The sequence below is a fragment of the Rhinolophus sinicus genome, chromosome 14, assembly GCF_057876585.1.
Source record: "Rhinolophus sinicus isolate RSI-liver-muscle chromosome 14, RSI-T2T, whole genome shotgun sequence".
NCBI lineage: Eukaryota > Metazoa > Chordata > Mammalia > Chiroptera > Rhinolophidae > Rhinolophus > Rhinolophus sinicus.
In genome coordinates this window covers 78355210-78372357 of record NC_142514.1, presented here as the reverse complement: position 1 = coordinate 78372357, position 17148 = coordinate 78355210, and the positions used below count along the sequence as shown (strand labels likewise).

Genomic DNA, 17148 nt, shown 5'->3' with positions numbered 1-17148 from the left:
AACCTATGCAAATTTAGTAACAACTGTCAACTCAAGAAAGTGTAATTTAAAAAAAAAAGGATCAATCCAACATACAGCACCGAGCCCAATATTCAATATTCTGATAGCCGGCAACTCCTTCCACTACAACGGGCTGATTCAATGCAAGACAGTGGGCCTGGAGCTAGGGGCCAACGGCAGAGGTGTGGTGGTCATCATGAAGCGGAGTTCAGGCCAGCAAAAGCTGGCCACCTCCTACATGCGGACCACCATCTACACGAATGCCTGGGCCCCCCTCAGCAGCATTTGGAACATGATCTGCAAGAAGTATGTCCAGACCTGTGCAAGGCCGCCATCGGAAGAGCCAGCACCATCCTGCACAGCCAGGAGCCCATGACACTGAAGAGGAAGCGGGCTCACCACACCCACAGCTCCTGAGCAGCTCCCCGAACCCAAAGCAATAAAACATAAAGCATCAGCTGACTTTCTCCAAATAAATAAATAAATAAAATTAAGAGAAGGAAGCTGCTATACAAAGAGGTTACTTTTATAACCATCACTCACACCACTAAGTGACAGGACTGTACCTGACATGATGAAACAAGCACTTAAATCTCCTGAAACCCAGTCTTATCACATATTGCTTATCTATTCTCCATCAGTGAATATTTTCATTATAGAAACGAGGTTGATATAACAGGAGAGGAAAAATGACAATGTTTAGTGACTGACACTGAATCCCTCCAGAGGGAGAGTGGGGACCCAGATAAGAGAAGAGGGTTCTGGGGGTTAAAGGGTTTTAAAACTCCTAACAGTTACTATACCAGGTAGTAGGAGCAAAATCATCAAGAAATATTTAACCACCACCACCCCCAAAATGTCTCAATTCAGCAAAATCAGACTAAATACAAATTGGCGAAATGGCTAACACTGAGCTATAGGTATCAACCAGAGATTCACCTAAAGAATTATATCTCAGGAATTATAGCTCAAACATTAGAGTTGCAGGGAAATAGACAAAACATACAAATCTGTCATCAGGCAAACACCAAACCAAGCTGATTTTTTCCATATGCAGAGATAAACTTTAAAAAGGCAAGGCCACACATTTTAGGGAAAAACATAAAAACTCGTCTGAAGTACAAACTCATGTTACGTTACTTGATACTAATTTCCTTATGTAAACAAGGTAAGACAAATAACCTATTTCACAAATGTAAATGTGTCTACATAAAGAGCTTTAATGACAAAAGAAATGTGATTTTAGAAGAAAACTACAAAATTTTATACAAGTTATGATCAATAGCATTCAAGACACCTTCTTTGAAGATATTACAATACATGGATACATTCCCTCCTTTTGCAACACTCCAGCCCAGCAACAAGTACAAACTAAGGGAAAAAAAGACCCTCAAGACCAGTAACTGAGCCAAGGCCTCCACATAAATATCACAAGAGGGCCCTATGGCAGAAAGTCCAACCCGCCAAACCAGTCATGACTCTGTCAGTCAGAGAGTCCCAATAACAAAGGTGCTAAATAGAGAAAGAGGAGATGAAGAAACTGAAAAACAAAGACCTCCAACTCTAAATAAGCCAGCAAAGGAAAATATCAATAGACATGAAGAAAATGAATACTAATGCATGCCACAATTTGAATCTAAACATGAGTTTACCTTCAACAGAAACTGTTACAAGATTTCCTACTTAAGGTCTAAAAATTTACTTCTAAAAACCTCACACGTTAATGAGGAAGTCACAAATGAAACTTAATTAGACACAAATGACACATAAAAGCACTATGAACCAAAACTTAAATGACCCAGCTAAGCTGAAATTCATTTATAAAAAGACTGAAACGAGACCTGGGTTCACCTGAAATTAGGGAGAAAACAAATAAAAACGTACAGAAAGAAAGGATAAATTAAACAATCTGCAGTCTACATCATTTCCAGACTTTTATGTTGAGAACATATAAAGGACTCGCCCTAACAAAAGAAACAACCCATGCGAAATAATGGATAAAGAAAGAGAAAACCCAAGTGGCAAAGAAACTCACAAAAAGAAAAGAAATCTTTCCCTTCCGTAGTAAACAACACAACGCAAAATGAAACTCCACTGGCGGCCGCTTCACTGACATCACAGCGGCAAAAGTTTAGAAATAAACAAAATCAGTACTTTATGGACAAGGAACAGCAGAGCTACGCACCGTCATGTGGAAGTGGGAAGCTGTAAAACTACCTTGAAGAGCAACGAGGCAACACATCACAGATCCGAAGGTGTGTATGACCCCCTATAATCCAACCCCATTCCTAGATAAAGAGCCTACAGAACAGACGGCACCTTGTCCAGGGAGCAGTGCATGTACATTCCCCTCAGCACGTATTAGGATGCACTCTGCAGAATGGATTGTGGGAAATCTTCCTACTGGATACATATATAACAGTGAAATTGAATAACCCGGAGTTACCTTTTATGACACTGACAGGTTGAATAAATCCTATGAAGAAAAAGGCAAGTGAGATGAATACACACAATATTAATCCATTTAAAGACATTTCAGAAATAAGCAAAACCTAATTATGTAATAATATTCTGAGGGTCAAATAGTTTCAGTTGCAATTCTGTTTGGACGAATTATGGCTTTTTGATGATACTCATAATTATAGGTGCTAGGTTAGGTTTTCTGTGTTGTCACAGTGAACATGACTTAAAATTTAAAAGCCTGGTAGTTTAAAACACACACACACACACACACACACACACACACACACAATTTGAAGTGACTGTTTCAGTGGCAGGATAGTTTTGTGCTGGGTCACCCCAAAGCCCACCCCTCCACACCTCCCATCCCCACCACAGAGCACCAAGGCCTTTTTAATAAACATCAACAGTATTGACTATATAACCTACCTCCTCCTCTGGGGGTTTAGTTACCACAATGTGTATTCTCTCCCGTTTCATCTTGCCACCTCCACTATCTACTCCACAAGATAAACTATTGGTTGCAGATATACTGAAATTTGGGGGAGAAAAACCACTAAGCAAAAAGAAAAATTAAAAAAAAGAAAGGAAAGGAAATTGAGGCAACTGATATATTACTCTGCTCCATAATTTGTGAACTGATTACATAAAAATTAGAGAACTACTAACAAGAAAATAAAGGTACAGCTGAATGTGATTTTAAAAGCTCATAGATTTCTTTGTGTAAAAGGTTCTGTTTTTCAAATTTACTTAATCTTCAAAAAGGCTTATGTGAATCAAATGTAAACCTTACAAATTCAACATAATGTTTAGCTATAAAGATGACATTACCTTTCTTGTTCTCTGTTTTGTCCTGGTGTCATATATTTTTTCATTTCCAGTCTAGAAAAAAATGAACACACCATATTTAAATGCTTGCTTATTTGTTTTCTTTTCCTTCTGTCTGTGAGATTTAATATTTGGAATCAGGAATTTCATGGCGCTCACTTAATGAATCCTAAACTTGGTAACTTATACCCTACTTTCTTAATGGTACACACCTGTAAGGGTGAAATTACTTGCACATAAAACGTCACTGAGCACAACTGTGCTTTAAATAAAATGGTAGTATACAAACTTAATTCACTACCAACCATAAAAAGACTTTTACTTATGTCTTCTTATGGCATATTAAACATACAAGCAAATTGAGAAAGACAAATTGAGAATCCTTTTCAAATGATTCCCTGAAACTGAGGAGTTCCTCCATGACAAGGAAGCAGGATTCCCTGGAGAAATAACTGATTTAGACAGGGAGAAAGTAGCATCCTGCAGTATTAATTTACAATGTGACTCTTGAATCAAAAAACCAAGCAAGATTTGAATCCCAGCTGTGCCACCAGCCAGCCATGCGACTTGGACCCTAACAGCCCTAAGTACCAATCTCCTAGTTGATGAAAATGAGGGGAAAAATAATAGACCAAGTGGTGGTATTAACATGGAACATAAAGTGATATGGGGTCATGGCATATAAATCAAACATTTAATAAATGTCTTTTTTCATGAGTTTGGTTAACTGCCTTGGTTTTTAACCCAATACAGCAAAGGCCACCCCAAGTCTCACATGACCCAGATTAAGAACAAACAAAACAAGTTCCAGTTCTGCTATTGGTAGAGTAGCTGGTATCTGCCCAACACTCTGACATAATAATTACAAACTCTGGCCAAAATATTGAAAACAAACATCTGAAAATGTTAAAGTATAATTCACAACAAGAAGAAACTGGAGGGGAACCATCTGGAAGAAAAGAAAAGCATTGAGTGAGCTTCCTATTCTCTTTATGAGTTGGGGCCACTGGACACTTGAAATGCACAGAAAAACAGCAAATGTGTTGAAGAATCAGAGGACACACTAAGTGACAACAGCAGCTAGAAAATGACAGGAGATGCATGACTGAAGAGCCACAGAAGGCGAGTCCCGATCTGCATGGCAGCTGCCCAAATACCTGGCAGACCTGTAACTACATGAGTGGAAGATGGACGGACACCCAACAGCCAACTCAGACTAAAGAGTCTCGGCTGCTGCCCACCACAGAGGAGACAGGGTTTGAGTTCAGGTAAGTTCACTGCCACCAAAGCAATCTGAATAACATCAAATGGATGCAGTTTATTATACATAAACCACACCTCAGTAAAGTCAACCTCCCCTCAAAAAAGGAAAATAAAGACAGTTTCAGATAAAAGAAATCTAAGAGAATCTGTTTCCATGAAACCTGCTCTACGAGGTCTTCAGGCTGAAGGGAAATGAGACCAAATAGAAATGCAGATTTCCAAAAAAAAAAAAAAAAAAGGAGACTATGTGAGAAGACAATATAAAAACACACATTACTTTTCTCTAAATTTCTTTAAAATACATATAACTGTGTAAAGCAAAGATTATATGCTGTGGGATTATAGTCTATCTATCTAAATGAAATAGAAATGACAAGTACGGCACAACCAAGGAAAGGGGGTAGTACATCAAACTATAAAAGTGCAAGACTCTTAAATTTGTACAGGAAGTGGTACAAGATAAACACAAAGTAGAATGTAAAAGAGTTAAGGACATGTATAGCAATCCCAAGAGGAACCACAAAGATTGAGATAAGAAGTCAAAAAGTAATTAAAACAATTTTTAAAAGGTAGGTTTTATCCAACCACATAAATAATTTCATTAATTACAAACATTCCAATGAACAGGCAGAAAGATAAGAAGGAAAGAAACACATATGTGCTGTCTCCAAGAGACTTATTTTAAATATAAAGACACAGATTGAAAGTAAATGGATGAAAAAGATAGAACCTGCCGTAAGAAGCGTTATTCTAGTAATAGAATGGCAGGCTATATGAATACCAGATGAAGTAGATTACAAGAAAAAGTATTATTTCAAAACACTTAAAAAAAATACAGTTAGTAACACTAACAGGGCCACATCACCGAGGAGCCATAATAAATGTAAGGTGCATGCTGTCATGAGGGTCTCAAAATACATGAAGAAAAATTGACATAATTAAGGGAAAAAGACAAATTCACCAAATGGAAAGCTGATAATATTAACTCCTATCACTCAATTTTAAAAGATTAACCAGTCACCACCCACAAAGAAAAAAAAACAACATCAGCAAGAACAAAGACAGTGTAAGGGATACTATCAGTCATTTATCTGACTTCTAGAGGTCAAAATACCCAATAACTACACAATATAACTTCTTCAAAACTCATCAAGCACATCATACACTGGGCTATAAAAGGAGTCTCGAGGTGTTTTAAAATATTAAAGTCATGATTAAGTAGGAATCACAATAACACACAGATCACATGAGAAGTCAAAGGAATTTAGAGAAAACATAAAACCATCCCTAAAATCTTCTAGAAGATAACGCTGGAGAATTTCTTTGCAGCCTGGGAAGAGGCAAAGTTTTCATAGAATACAAACAACAGTAGAAATAATGCAGAAAATACATGAAATAGGGACTTCATAAAATGTACAACATCTGCTGATCAAGAGATAATATTAAGAAAATGAAAGTCAAGCCAGACTGGGAGAAAAATATTTGTAAAGCCTGTATCAGACAAAGTACTTGTGTCCAGAATGTATAAAGAGATCCTATAATTCTATAATAAAAAAACAATTCAAGTTATTAAATGGCAAATGTTCTGAAGCGAGACCTCACAAAGCAAGACATGCACGTGGCCAACAAGCACATAAACAAGAACACATTACTAGTCATGAGGGAAATGCACAGTAAAATTACAACGACACAGCAGCATACACAAAGCAGAATGGCTACAATTTGAAAGAGTGCAACCAACTACTGGTAAGGATGTAGAGTGACGGAAAGGTTCACACACTGTCGGTGGGACTTCAAACTATTACTCGCAAGTCCACTTGTAGGTATTTACCCAAGAGAAATAAACATATGTCTATAAAGAGATACAAGAATGTTCACAGCAGCTTTTCATAAGAGCAGGGTAGAAAACACTACCCACTGAGTAACTGCTCTGATATGATTATTTAGAACAAGCAAAACTAATAGATGCAGGGATAAATGAGAACACTGATTGCCATGGGGCGGGAGACAATGAGTATTATTGACTGGGAAAAAGCATGAGTGAATTTTCCGCAGGACTGAAAATGTTCCACACCTCGGTAGGCTTTGAGTTACACAGGTGTAAACACCTGTCCAATTCATTCAGTGGTACACCTAAGAATTTTACAATTCGCTACATGTAAATTCTTGCTAAATTAAACACACAACACATATTTAATTCTAGTTCGAGCAATGCATGCTGAGTATTTGGGGGTGAAGTGTGTTCATACCTTAAGTTTAGTTTGTAATACACCCAAAATATAATGGGATGGATATCCATTTGGTAAAGCAAATACAACAAAATATCAGTATCAGGGTGCTGGTAATATGTTTGTCCACTGCACACTTCTTTCAACATTTCTTCTGTGTGAATTTTATAATCAAATCTGTGAGGGAAGAAAAACACCAAAAGACATATTTGGTTATTTCTGTAGGGATGTTTCTTCCCCTCTCCAATGACTAGTCTTAGTTTCTTCCCTTTAGAACCTTATAACACCTGGACACATCAACTGAATAACCTCGTTCTCACGCCTACTCCTTAAGCTTGGACATACTGTTTCCTTATATATTGACCTTGAAACAACCCTAAATTTGATTCCACCATGCTCACTCAAATCTTGACTTGGTTGATCAGAAGTGGGTCCCACTAAGCTGGCAAAAAGAAAGTCTATAATTGGGTGCTTACAGAAACCTCAACCACCAAAAATGTGGGACTTACTATATGTTAACTTTATAACACCTTTACTTGGGTTATCTCACATGAGGTAGACACCATTGCTGTGCAAGAGGAAACTGAGGCATGGAGATATATTGCCTAATATCCTGTAGCTTAAACAGCAGACATCCTACAGACACAAGCTAAATATACTTAGTACTCATATCTCCATGTTAAAGAGAAGGAAGTTGCCCTTTCTGTCTCCCGCTGCTGCAAGGAGAGGCGCTGTCACCTTGTTCACGCATCTGCAACGGAAGGCTGTGCGCAACTGCTCTAGCATCCTGATCAGAAGGAACAAGCCTACATACAGCACTGAGCCCAATAATGTGAAAGCCTGCAACTCCTTCCGCTGTAACGGGCTGATTCACCGCAAGAATATGGACCTGGAGCGAGGGGCCAACCTCAGAGGTGTGGTGGTCGTCATGAAGTGGAGATCTAGCCAGTGAAAGCCATCCACCTCCTACATGAGGACAAACATCAACACGAAGGCTCGGGCCCCCCTCAGCAGCATCCGGAACATGATCGCCGAGGTCTGCGCATGGCCGACACCCACAGCGCCAGTGCCATCCTGCGCAGCCAGGAGCCAGGGACACTGAAGAGGAAGCAGGCTCGCCCCACCCAGGGCTCCTGAGCACCTTCCTGACCACAAGCAATACAGCATAAAGCATCAGCTGACTTTCTCCAAATAAAGAAAGGAAGGAAGGGAGGGAGGGAGGGAGGGAGGGAGGGAGGGAGGGAGGGAGAGAGGGAAGGGAGGGAGGGAGGAAGGAAGGAAGGAAGGAAAGGAAGAAGTTGATGTATAAAAAGGTTACTTTTACCAAGGTCATCCACGCCACTAAGTGGCAGGGCTGTACCTGACCTGATAATATCAAGCATTTAAATCTCCCGAATACCAGTCTCATCATATACCACTCACTTATTCTCTATTGGTAAAAGCCAACGGGCCGTTTAAGGAAACTGACCAGGGCTTGGGAGGTCTATGGCTGGAGCTGGGCTTCCTGTTACTCTCTAGTCCCAACTTCCTGTAAAACTTTATGGTTCTAACTTCCTGTAGGAGGTGTTATAAGGGAACCTTCTTGAGAGAGCACTTTTTTTTTTTGCTTGTGGATGAATGGCCCGAAGGTGCGTATTCCCACACTGCTGTGCTGGTTTTGTTTTCTTATCCCCAGTACACTTTTTTTTTTTTTAAAGGCGGACGCAGCTCCCAGAGCCCATGTGGGGATCAAATTGGCAAATGGTGTTACTAGCACCGTGCTCTAAACAACTGACCTAACTGGCCACCACCTGAATAAATCCTCTTCTTGATGAACTATCTAAAATGTTACTTTTGTCCAATTAACACTATCAGTGAACATTTTCATTATAGAAATGAGATTGATATCACAGTGGAGGCAAAATGACTATGTTTAGTGAGTAACGATCCCTACAGAGGAAGGGAGGTTATGCAGATCAGAGAGGAGATAAGACAGAGGTCTTAGGGGTTAGAGGGTCATAAAGCTCCTAACAGTTACTATACCAGGTATGAAGAGCAAAATAATCAAGAAACGTTTAACCAGTATCACCACACCCCAAATGTCTCAATTCAGCAAAATCAGACCAAAACCAGTGAATTGGCTAACATTAAGCTACAGGTGTCAACCTGAGATTCAGCTAAATCATGATATTTTTTAAAATTGCAACTGAAGGGTAATAGGCAAAATTTACAAATCTGTCATCAGGCAAACACCAAACAAAACTGATTTTTTCCATATGCAGAGATAAACTTTAAAAAGGCAGGCCACACATTTTAGGGAGAAGTATAAAAACTGGTCTAAAGTACAAACTCATGTTACATTACTTGATACTGATTTCCTTATGTAAACAAGGTAAGACAAATAACCCATTTCACAAATGTAAATATGTCTACAGAAAGAGTTTTAATGACAAAAGAAAAGTGATTTGCTAAGAAAACTATAACATTTTATATAAGTTATAATCAATAGCATTCAAGACAACTTCTTTGAAGATATTACAATACATGGATACATTCCCTCCTTTTGCAACACTCCAGCCCAGCAACAAGTAAAAACTAAGGGAAAAAAAGACCCTCACGACCAGTAACTGAGCCAAGGCCTCCAACATAAATATCACAAGAGGGCCCTATGGTAGAAAGTCCAAACCGCCAAACCAGTCATGACTCTGTTCAGTCAGAGTCCCAATAACCAAGGCGCTAAATAGAAAAAGAGATGAAGAAACTGAAAACAAAGACCCTCAACTCTATATAAGCCAGCAAGGGAAAATATCAATAGACATGAAGAAAATGAATACTAATACATGCCACAATTTGAATCTAAACATGAGTTTACCTTCAACAGAAACTGTTACAAGATCTCCTATGTAAGGGCAAAAAATATACTTCTAAAAAATTCACGGGTCAATGAGGAAGACACAAATGAAATTTAATTAGAAACAAATGACAAATAAAAGCACTATGAACCAACACTTAAATGACCCAGCTGAGCTGAAGTTGATTTATAAAAGGACTAAAAGGACACTTGTGTTCAGCTCAAAGTAGGGAGAAAACAAATACAGCTACTGCTAGAAAGAAACATTAAATTAACCAATCTTCCTTTAATCTGTATCTTTTGCTAAATTTTATTCAACATATATAAAGGACTCTTCCTAATAAAAGAAATAACCTATGAAAAAAAATGGATAAAGAGAAAAAACAAATGGCAAAGAAACTCATAAAAAAATGTCTCCCCTCCCTAGTAAACAACAAAATGCAAAATAAAACTCCAATGGCATGCCACTTCACAGACATCACATGGCAGAAGAGACATATCAGTAAAATATTACCGCAGGTAATGTCTGAGAATTTACTGCCTATATTTTCTCTTAAGAGTTTTATGGTTTCAGGTTTTATATTTAGGTCTTTAATCCATTTTGAGTGCATTTTTGAAAATGGAGTAAGAAGGTGGTCCATTTTCACTTTTTTTTTTTGCTTGTATGAACATTGGACAATTAAGTTTGCAAACTCATCCTAGAAAAAGTGCTGCATACCTCATTGCTGAATATCACCACTGTCACCTCTGAAGTACTCCCCTTGAGAAGTTATGCTCGAACCAGTGCCTGCAGTCCACCCTTCAAACCAATTTTGGAACTCTTTTTCTGGAATGGCCATCAGAGCTGTCGTCTTATTACCCTTGATGTCCTGCATGTCATGAAAATGTTTTCTTTTCAATATTTCCTTCATCTTTAGGTAAAGAAAGAAGTCATTTGGGGCAGATTAGGTGAGCAGGGAGGGTGTTCTAATACAGTTATTTGTTGACTTGCTAAAATCTCCCTCACAGGCAGTGCTGTGTGCGCTGGTGCATTGTTGTCGGCAAAAGCCATGAATTGTTGCAGAAAAATTCTGGTCGTCTAATCTTGTCATGCAGCTTTTTGTAGCACTTTGAATTAGTAAACTCAGGTAACTGTTTGTCCAGGTTGTACAAATTCACAGTGATAATCTTTCTGATAGCAAATAAGGTTAGCAACATCATTGCAACATTGTCTGCGGACTTAATTGTCAGACCTCGTATCTGTTCTATTTTTCAGCACTGTTTATTGAATTTACACTGTCTTTGCCCCAGTGTAAATTCCATTTGTCATAGATTAAATGACCATATTGGGATAGGTTTATTTCTGGGTTCTCTATTTTCTTCCATTGATATATGTGTCTCTGTTTATGCCGATACCATGCTGTTTTGATTACTATGGCCTTGTAGTATAATTTGATATTAGGTAGCATGATGCCTCCAGCTTTGTTCTTCTCTTTTCAAGATTGCCATGGCTATTTGGGGTCTCTTATGGTTCCATATAAATTTTAGGATTATTTGTTCTAGTTCTGTGAAAAATGCCATTGGTATTTTGATAGAGATTCCATTAAATCTATATATAGATTGCTTTGGGTAGTATGGACATTTTAACTATATAATTCGTCCTATCCATGAGCATGGTATGTGCTTTTATTTATTTGTATCTTCTTTAATTTATCTCTGTAATGTCTTATAATTTTTTGAGTACAGGTGTTTTGCTTCCTTGGTTGAATTTGTTTGTAGCTATTTTTTTTTTTGATGCAATTGTAAATAGGATTTTTTCTAAATTTCTCTGATAATTTGTTATTAGTATAGCAAGTGCAAATGATTTTGTATCCTGCTACTTTTTAAATTCATTTGTCAGTTCTAATATTTTTTGGTGAAATCTTTGGTGTTCTCTACATATAATATCATGTCATCCACAAGTAATGACAGTTTTACTTCTTTCCAATTCGGATGCCTTTTACTTCTTTTCCTTGTCTGATTGCTGTGGCTAGGACTTCCAGTATTATGTGGAATAAAACTGGTGAACGCAGATATCCTTGTCTTGTTTCTAATCTTAAGGGGAATACTTTAGGCTCTCCCCATTGAGCATGATGTTAGGTGTGGGTTTGTCTTATATGGCCTTTATTATGTTGAGGTATCCCTGTATTCTCCGTTTCCTGAGAGTTTTATTATAAACGGGTGCTGAATTTTGTCAGACATTTTTTCTGCATCTATTGATATGATCTGTGATTTTTTTTTTGAGGTGTTTCATGTTAATTGATTTGCAAATATGGAACCAACCTTGTATCCCAAGAATAAATCCCACTTTATTGTGGTGTGTGATCTTTCTATGTACTGCTGAATTTTGTTTGCTAATATTTTGTTGAGGATTTTGGCATCTATATTCATCAGGGATATCCACCTATAATTTTCTTTTTCTGTAATGTCTTTGTCTGGTTTTGGAATCAGGGTAATGGCGACCTTGAAGAATGAGTTTGGGAGGCTTCCCTCCTCTTGAATTTTATGGAATAATATGAAAAGTATACATGTTAATTCTTTTTTGAATTTTTGGTAAAATTCACTTGTGAAGCCATCTGGTCCAGGACTTTCGTTTGTCAGAGCTTGTTGACAACTGATTCGATTTTCTTAGTAGTAATCCCTCAGTTCAGATTTTCTGTTTGTCCATGATTCAGCCTTGGAAAACGTTATGCTTCTAGGAATTTATCCATATCTTTCTTGTTGTCCAGTTAGTTAGAGTATAATTTCTTGTAGTGTATTTGGAAAATTGTTTGTATTTCTGTGTGCAGTCAATTGTAACTTCCCCTCTTTCATTTGTGCTTTTACTTATTTGGGCCCTATTTTTCTTGATGAGTCTGGCTAAAGATCTATCAGTTTTGTTTATCTCTTCAAACACCAGCTCTTGGTTTCATTGATCTTCTGTATAGTCTTTTAGCCTCTATTTTGTTTATTTCCTCTCTGATCTTTATTATTTCCTTGCTTCTACCCACTTTGACTTTGTTTGCTGTTCCTATTCCAGTTCCCATAGATGTAAAGTTAGACAATTTATTTGAGATTTTTCTTGTTTCTTGAGGTAAGCCTTCATGGCTACAATTGGCCCTCTTAGGTCTGCTTTTGCTGGGTCCCACAGATTTTGGGTCAATGTCCTTTCATTTTCATTTTTCTCAAGGTATACTTTGATTTCTTCCTTGCTCTCATTGTTAACCTCTTCATTGTTTAGCAGCATGTTATTCCTTGTGTTTGTGTGTTTTCAGTTTTTTATTTTTGGAATTAATTTCTAGTTTCATACCATTGTGGTCAAGAGAAGTCACTTGATATGATTTCAATTGTCTTGAAATATTGAAACTTGTTTTGTGGCCCAATATGTGATCTATCTTGCAAAATGTTCCGCGTGTACCTGAGAAGAATGTATGTTCCGCTGCTCTAAAAATATCAATTAAATCTATCTGGTCTAGAGTGTCAGAGCTGCTGTTTTCTTGTTGATGTTCTGTCTGGAATATCTGCCCATTGGTGACAATGGGGTGTTAAAGTCCCCTATTTTGATTGTGTTACCTGTATGCCAGTCATCATTTGTTTTATATATTTAGGTGCACTTATGTAGGGTGCATAGATGTTTACCAGGGTTATGTCCCCTTATTGGATTGATCCCTTTATCATTAGGTAATGTCCTTCATTGTATCTTATTACAGGCTTTTTTTAAAGTCTATTTTCTGAAATAAATATCACTAACCCAGCTGTTTTTCCATTTTCATTCATGTGAAGTATCTTTTCCCATTCCTTTACTTTCAGTCTATGTGTGTCTTTTGATCTGAGGTTGGTCTATTGCAGACATCCCATGTAAGGGTCTTGTTTTCTTATCCATTCACTACGCTCTATCTTTCGATTGATTTATTTACCATTTATAATCAAAGTGATCATTGGTAGGTACATAGTGATCGTCATTTTATGATACACATTTTTTATCTTCTTTCCTTTGTTTTCCTCCCTCTTTTTCTTCAAGAAGTCTCTTTAACATTTGTAATACTGGCATGGTGGTAATGAAATCCTTAGCTTTTTGTTGTCTGGGAAGGTCTATATCTCTAATTTTGAATCACAGCTTTTTTGTGTAGTCTTGGTTGTAGGCCCTTGCTTCTCATCACTTTGAATATGTCCTGCTATTCCCTTGAGAGCCCTGTCCTGTTGAACAAGATGAGTTTTCTTAATTTCTTTATGTGTTCTTTCCTTTATGGATTCACAGCAAAGCCTAGAGGTCATTTTGCTATAAGCCACAGTGTGGCTTATATGGCTCTATGATATAAAAGTGGTTCCTGTGAGATGGGAAGGGAAGGACAAGGGAGGAATCAGGAAAGGGGATGAGAGAAGAGACACAGAGATTCAGAGTTTCTTACCTATGTTGAGGATGGTTCTGGTCCATAAGAGATGATCAGTCCCCCGTGTCTTGGTCTTGGCTGACGAACACGACATTGGTTTAAAAGCCAAGACAGCTTGAGAGAGAATCTGAGTCTGCCTAGGCTGATGCTCTGCTTCTCCCCATTGGTGCCCTACCAGGCTTGCTTTGTAAGGATTGGGGGACTAGAGATGGGCTCCAGGGAGCTTTCAACAGGTCCTTCTTGTGGCATGGAAGAGTTCCTGGAAGAACCCATGAATGATTTAGAAGAGCGCTCAGAATGAAGAGTCACTGTGACTGCCCAGGATTTGCCATGTATGGGCGTGGTTACAGGAGTGTCATGGCAGGGGACAGCCCAGAGACGGGAGCCACAGGCAGGCCGAGCAGAGCCTCACAAGTACCAGTGGAGGGCCAGCAGTGAGACCCAGTCAGCAGAGGAAGTTTGCCAGGTTTCCTGGAGCAGTTGTCCTGCTAAAAGTTCTCAAGGGACACACCATTACTGACATCAGTGGTGGGTGAAGCCGGGACAGAAGTCTGTGCCCCAAAATTAGATGAGAAAAGCTACTTCTCAACCAGGGATCAACAGGAGACAGAAGAGTCTGAGAGATCACAGCTGCATACCTGGCTGGCAGGACAACTACAGGCTCCTTCCAGACCCATCCGGAGACGTGAGAGACTCAAGAGACAGACTAGGGGCATAGAATCCCAATGTTGACTTTGAGTTGACTGAATATTTACCTGAAAGACTCGAATTTTAAAATGGGAGAAATTATCGAAGAGTGCTTTTCTACATACCTGCACCCTTTTTGTCAGCCTAGTTTTAATTTTTGTTGTTAACCCGTTTTCCATTTTAAACTATTCTTTTCAAAATCCATTTATTTTCTTTTTCCCGTTATCCTGTTTGGGTTTTAAAGTTTCATTTTACAAGTTTCAGCAGACTTGAACGTGCTGTGCTTATTTCCAAACAATTGGTTGGGTATCACAATTTAAGAAAATATTGTCAAGATCTTTAACAAAAAAAGAGAAATGCTTCATTCTTAAACTCTTGTTGACAGTTTTATTTCTAAAGACAATCTTTAATATTGGTTGGCTTAATAAGTAATGTGTTTGAATTTCCTGTTTTGAGCAAAGCTGTCAAATATACTCATGGATTTGTCTCTCTGATAAAGTAAATCTGGAATGGGTCAAATGTGAAAATATAACTACAAAGAGAGGCAGAATTAATTGCTTCTGATCATTTGCCTCCATCTGGAACATTAGTGCAGTTTGATTATTGGCTGTAACTCACACATTCTGATAATCCCATTTTCACTTTATGATTATCTCCTTTTTCTCAGATGACATTGTGGCTTTCCTTTTGACCCTACTGTTTATAAATTGGATTCCTATATTCGCTCAGGTTCCACTTCATTTTGCTTTGGACCCTGGCCTCAGCTATGCAATTCTTAAGTAGTTATGATGCCTTTAAAATGTCTACAGAGTCTCAGACTTTCCTCTTTTCAAAGGAAAGGACCTCCTTCCCTCCCCTCCAGTGAGGGCTGGACTAGTGACTCCTCTCTAAGGAACAGCATGTAGTGGACAGGACGAAAGGTGACTTCTGAGATCAGGTCATAAAAGGCCTGTGGCTCCTGTTTGCTCTCTGGACCCCTCACCCTGGGGAAGACAACCAGCATGTCCTGTAAACACTCAGCAGGATGGAGATGCCTACAGGGTAGGGAAGCCCCAGCATCAAGAAGGGGTGCACCCACAAGGGGGTCCTCCCAGGTACAGTGAAGCCTTTGGATGCCTGCAGCTCCGCCTGACCTCTTGACTGTAGCCTCATGAGCCACTCAGTTCTTGTGGAGCCAGAATTAACCTAGAATTGCCCACACTTGATTCCTGGACCCACAGAAATTGTGTGAGATGATAACTGTTCATAGTTGTTTTAAGCTGCTGAGTTTAAGCATAATTCATTTTACAACAACAGATTCATAACTAGCTTTCTCACAAATATACACTACTACATATAAACGAACCAGAACAAAAATGTGGGTGAATTGGCTTTCTCATGTCATCATGAAGACAGCCTTAGGTACAAGTGGGACCAAGGTAAACCCTTGTAGCCTCATTGCTGGTCACTTGCTCTTTTGTGGGAGTTGCTGAAGCTAAGGATTTTAACTCTGGTGTTTGTCAAGAGCTTGGCTTCCTTGTGGTTGACCACACACTAGGTAAAGATTATGCTGATTCAACAAGGACGACTAATCAATTCATTACAGGAAGGTGTGGCTTTTGGCTCACATGTATTTTCCTAAAATTTTTAGTCTAAGAAAAATACATTTACTCTGATATTACCCCAAATTCATGGTAGACTATGAAAAGACATATAATAACCAAGAAACTGAGGAATATCTTTCAATTGTTTGGTTCAGGCAGATAATTAGGACATGATGGCCCCAAATCACTGTTTGAAGTTATAAATACCCAATCATATTTTCTCTTAATGATTTTTAATTCCACGAAGGGAAGCTTTGCTTTTTGAAAATAAAGCTTAATCATGCAGTTTGTTGTTCTTTTTCCCAATATATTTCTAAAGCTGGAACATTGTAATTTTATACATAAATATTGCTACAGCAGGATAATTTACTAGAAGATAGCATCTTGATTTAACTGATCCTAAAGGTATTTTTATAAAGTTAATCTTTCTATAAGGTGATATCCTAGAAACATAAGGCTATGTCTTTGCTAGGAGAAAAAGTGTGTCTAAATACCTATAAAGATGTGATGACACTGAATGATAATAATATACTTTGGAAATTAACTGTTAAACACAGGCCTATACGGAACTATCCCATAAAAGATGTCCCAAACCAGTTTACTCTCCCATAGTCATAATGACAAATGACAATGTCAACAACCAAATACTATTGTTCTCACACTAGTAAAGGCAATAATAATTTGTTCATTTTGAAGTTGTCATAGTTAAATTAAATATTATCGATACATAGCTGCTGTACACATCAACCCCCATTCTATAAAATTCAAACAAGTTTTGGGCTCATTTCCCCTCCCTACTTTCCCCTGGAAGTCTACATAAGACACTCTTCTGTCCAGGAAAGCTTGCTTACACCTAATTCTCAATCACTTCAGAAAGGCAA

The 17148-nt window shown here is 38.3% G+C and overlaps 1 pseudogene; it reads left to right on the top strand.

Annotated features, from left to right (window-relative positions):
* Positions 1-4389: 4389 nt before the first annotated feature.
* On the top strand, positions 4390-7916 carry LOC141572487 (large ribosomal subunit protein eL28 pseudogene; annotated as a pseudogene).
* The last annotated feature ends 9232 nt before the right edge of the window (positions 7917-17148 follow it).